Raw genomic sequence first — 5,316 nt, 5'->3', positions numbered from 1 at the left:
TATGGAACCGGCTTGGCTTGGCTAGTCTGAACTCTCCACAATTAAAATATTAAAAACGAATCTGTCTTGCCTCAGTTTCTCCAGCAATATGAATCATCTCATTGTTGAAGAGAGCCACATCCATCAGAATTGATCATCGATCGTATAGTCTTGTTGTGGCCGTGTATGATGATCTCCTGGTTCTGCTCATTTCACTTAGTAAGAGTTCATGTAAGTCTCTCCAGATCTTTCTGAAATCATCCTGCTGGTTATTTCTTACAGAATAATAATATTCCATAATATTCATACACCACAATTTATTCAGCCATTCTACAATTGTTGGGTATCCACTTAGTTTCCAGTTTCTGGCCACTACAAAAAGGGCTGCCACAAACACTTTTACACATGTGGGTTCCTTTCTCTCCTTTAAGATCTCTTTGGGATATAAGCCCAGTAGAAACACGGCTGGATCAAAGGTATGCACAGTTTGATAGCTCTTTGAGGATAGTTCCAAATTGCTCTCCAGAATGGTTGGATCCATTTGGTTCCACCAACAATGTATTATTAGTGTCCTAGTTTTCCCACATCCCCTCCAACATTCATCATTATCTTTTCCTGTCATCATAGCCATCTGAGAGGTGTGTAGTGGTATCTCAGAGTTGCCTTAATTTGCATTTTTCTGATCAATAATGGTTGAACATTTTTTCATATGAGTAGAAATGGTTTTAATTTTTTCACCTGAAAATTATCTTTCATATCCTTTGACCATTTATCAATTGGGGAATGGCTTGTATTCTTACAAATTTAAATCAGTTCTCTACATATTTTAGAAATGAGGCCTTTATCAGAAACACTGGCTGTAAGCATTTCCCCCCAGCTTTCTGCTTCCCTTCTAATTTTGGCTGCATTGATTTTATTTGTGCAAAAACTTCGAAATTTAATGTAATCAAAATTATCCATTTTGCATTTCATGATATTCTCTAGTCTTTGGTCATAATTCCTCCCTTCTCCACAGATCTGAGCTCTTTTTGTCTTAATTTGCTTATAGTATCATCCTTTATATTTAAATTATGAACCCATTTCAATGTTATATTAGTATAGGATGTTAAGTGTTTGTCAATTCCTAGTTGCCATTCTATTTCCCAGCTTCCCTGGCAATTTTTATCAAATAATGAGTTCTTATACTAGGAGCTGTGTCTTTGGGTTTATCAAAAACCAGATTACTATAGTCACTGACCATTCTGGCTTATGAATCTAATCTATTCCACTGAGGCACTTCTCAATTTCTTAGCCAGTACCATGATGATGAATAAAATACTTTTATGTCTGGTACGGGTAAGTCATCTTCTTTTGCATTTTCCCCCATTATTTCCCTTGATATTCTTGCCCTTTTGTTCTTCCCAATAAATTTTGTTATTTTTTTTCTAGCTCTATAAAGTAATTTCTTAGCAGTTTGGCTGATATGGCACTGAATAAATAGATTAATTTAGGCGGAATTGTCATTTTTATTATATTAGCTGGGCTCACCCATGAGCACTTGATATTTTTCCAGTTGTTTAGATCTCACTTTTTTGTTTTTGTTTTTGTTTTTTTATCCTGATACACATCTATATATTTATATATTAGATACAGATGCTGGAAGACAGGCATAGCCTCCCCTATAATACTGTAGAATTGGCTGGCCAGCCTTTCCCTCCCACACACATTCACACACACAAGCAGAAGGGGCACCTTCTAGGAAGGGTGAGGGGCAATGGGGTTAAACGTGGCAGCTTCAGGGGCACAAGCCCAGGGTCTGAAGGACCCCAGTTCCTCCCTTCCAGACCTCTTCCTTTCTCCTCAATCTGAAAACTAGCCCTTAAGAGTCAGGAATGTCCTACAGAGGTTAGAGAAGATCTAGGGGAGGTGTCAATCATATGAAAGAGTCAAAACCCTTCCAACTCACTCCCTTCCAAACACATTCTTCAAGGTGCCTTGTAGGGATTAGAAGGCTGAGAAGCAGCACTAGCCCTTGAGAAAAGGAGCATGTGAAAGGAAATGGGCAAAGCAGCCTTGGGCTCCCTAGGCCAGGCTGATATGGGAAGGGGAGTGAAGGCTTCTGGGGCAGTGGTGAGCCAGCCAGGGGAGCAAAGGTTTGGTCCAAAACCCCCAGCTGCAGAAGGGGCCATGGTTACCACTTGAAGTAAAGGGATGAAAGGCTTTCTCTGAAATAAAGCATGTTAGGACACAGGGGCCCAAACACCCCCCCCCATACACACCCATTCATCCCCTGCCTGGAATGGGGGGCCAGAGTGTGAGTGGCATCCAGTTTCAAACAGCCAAGCAGGAAAAGGGGCAGGTGGAATTCAGACTCAGGTCCTCAACAGGAGAGGATCCTTGTTTCAAGGGGCTCCTGGGGCTCCAGGTTGGAATCGAGCTGTCTCTTGGAAGATGAGTTCCTTCAGTTGTTCCTTTGGTAGATCATCCAACTCCATATCAAAAATAAAGGGTTCTTCTGTCACTGGCTCATCAGTTGGATCATAGTACTGCTGGAAGTAGGGGTGGGCCAGGGTATCCTCCACGGTGATTCGCTTGTTAGGGTTAAAGGTCACCATCCGGTCCAGCAGGTCCAGGGCTTTGGAGTCTGCTTTGGGAAAGAGCTTGACCCAGGACACCTTAGGTTTGGATGGAAGTGACTGTAGGTAGTTCCGAGCCTTCATGTTGATGATACAATTCAGATCATCCTGGGACGGAGAACCTAGGATACCTAGAATGTGGTTCAGCTGATCCAGGTAGTGCTTCCCAGGGAAGATGGGCCGATTGGAGAGCATTTCTGTGAGGATACAGCCCACAGACCAGATAGCGATAGATTTGGTGTAGCCCTTAGAATTGAGCATGATCTCTGGTGCTCTATACCAGTGGGTAGCCACATAGTCAGGAAGCCTGTATGATCATGCTCAGGGTCAGCAATTCGGGCGAGGCCACAGTCACAGATCTTGAGGTCACAAGTGGTGTCGATGAGCAGATTGGAGGGTTTGAGGTCCCGATGAAGCACATTGGCTGAGTGGATATATTTGAGGCCCCGTAGAATTCGGTACAGGAAGTAGCAGACGTGGTCATTACTCAGCTGCTGGCTCTTGAGCAGCTTATACAAGTCTATTTCCATCAGGTCTTGAACAATGTAAACATCCCTCATGGCTTCCAGCGTGGGTGCTCGAAGGATGATGTCACGGATGCCAATGACATTCTCATGGTGGCAACGAAGCAGGATCTGAATCTCCCGAAGGGTGCGCTGGCAATATGTCTGGTGCTCAAAAGGGCTGATCCTTTTGATGGCTACTCGAGCCTTTCGAACATGGTCAAAAGCAGAGCTGACCATGCCGTAGGCCCCCTCCCTAATGTACTGCAGCTCTGTGTAGCACGGTCCCACGTCAAACAGCTGGCCCTTCACCCTCTCCACCTTTCCCAGGACCCCCGGGCCGGACCCGTCAACTCCTCGGGGCTCCCCGCCCCCTCCCCCCTCAGCCGCCACCACCGCCGTCATCTCCACTCCCCCAGATCTCACTTTGAAGAATGTTTCATAATAGTCTTTATATAGTTCTTCGCTTTGTTTGGCAGATAGACTTCCAAACATTTTATATTACCTACAATTATTTTAAATGAGATTTCTCTTTCTATCCCTTGCTGTTGGGCTTTGTTGATGGCATATAGAAATGCTGATAATTTATGTGGGTTCATTTTATATTCTGCACCTTTGATAAAATTGTTGTTTCTAGTAGTTTTTTGGATGATTGTCTAGCATTCTCTAAATATACTATCATATGATCTGTAAGGAATGACAGTTTTGTTTCATTATCTACTCTTAATTCCTTTGATTTCTTTTTCTTCTCTTACTGCTAAAACTAATATTTCTATATAATATTGAATGACAGTGATGATAATGGGCAACCTCATTTCATCCGGATCTTACTGGGAATGATTTTAGCTTATCCCCATTAAATAAAATGCTTGCTGAATATTTTAGATAGATGCTACTTATAATTTTAAGGAAAACTCCATTTATTCCTATCTTCTCTAGTGTTTTTAATAGGAACAAGTGTTGTTTTTTGTCAATTGCCTTTTTTGTATCTATTAAGATAATCATATGATTTCAGCTAGTTTGGTTATTGATATGATCAATTATGCTGATAGTTTTCTTAATAGTAAATGAGCCCTGCATTCCTGGCATAAATCCCACTTCATCATAGTGTATTCTCCTGGTTATAAATTGCTGTAATCTCTTTGCTAATATTTTATTTAAGATTTTTTTGCATCAATATACATTAGGAAAACCGGTCTATAATTTTCTTTCTCTGTTTTGTCCATTCCTAGTTTAGGTATCACCACCATTTCCGTGTCTCCTCTTTCTCCATTTTATTCATGTAACTATTTAGAGATATATAAAATTTCCCCTAAGAATTGCTTTGGCTGCATTCCATAAGTTTTAGTATACTGTCTCATTATTGTCATTCTCTTGGATATAATTATCAATTGTTTCTATGATTTGTTGTTTGACCAACTCATTCTTCAGGATTTGATTCAATTTTTGGTCCATTTTCCTATGGCCCTTTATTACACATAATTTTTATTGCATCATAATCTGAAAAAGGTATGTTTACTGTATCTGCCTTTCTGCACTTGATTGTGAAGTTTTTAATGCCCTGATGCATAGTCAATTTTTTTGTGTAGGTGCCATGTATTGCTGAGAAAAAGGTATATTCTTTTCTATCCCCATTCAATTTTTTCCAAAGGTCTATCATACCTAATATTTCTAAAATTTTATTCACCTCCTTAACATTTTTCTTGTTTACTTTGTGGTTAGATTTATGTAGATTTGAAAGAGGGAAGTTGAAATCCCCTGCTAGTTTAGTTTTGCTGTTTCTTCTTGCAACTCACTTAACTTCATCTCTAAGAATATGGATGCTATACCACTTCGCGCATATAGGTTTAGTATTGATATTACTTCATTATCTATGATACCTTTTCTTCCTTATCTCTTTTAACTAGATTTATTTTTGCTTTTGCTTGATTTGAGATCAAGATCACTATTTCTGCTATTTTTTACTTCAGCTGAAGCATAATAGATTCTGCTCCATCCTTTCTCCTTTACTCTGTATGTTTCCCTTTACTTTAAATGTGTTTCTTGTAAATAATATAGGATTCTGGCTTTTAATCCTCTCTGCTATCTAATTACATTTTATGTAATTTTATGTTCATTCTATTCACATTAACAGTTAAGATTACTGACTCCATATTTCCCACTGTCTTATTTTTCCCAAATTGTACTTTTCTCTCTGCTTTCACCAGTACTCTGCTTCT

At 39.9% G+C, this 5,316-nt stretch overlaps 1 pseudogene; it reads right to left on the bottom strand.

Annotated features, from left to right (window-relative positions):
* Nucleotides 1–2,211: 2,211 nt before the first annotated feature.
* Nucleotides 2,212–3,502, bottom strand: LOC141563545 (mitogen-activated protein kinase 3 pseudogene; annotated as a pseudogene).
* Between the last annotated feature and the right edge of the window lie 1,814 nt (nt 3,503–5,316).

The sequence above is a fragment of the Sminthopsis crassicaudata genome, chromosome 3, assembly GCF_048593235.1.
Source record: "Sminthopsis crassicaudata isolate SCR6 chromosome 3, ASM4859323v1, whole genome shotgun sequence".
Lineage (NCBI taxonomy): Eukaryota > Metazoa > Chordata > Mammalia > Dasyuromorphia > Dasyuridae > Sminthopsis > Sminthopsis crassicaudata.
This window is presented reverse-complemented; position numbering and strand designations above follow the sequence as displayed.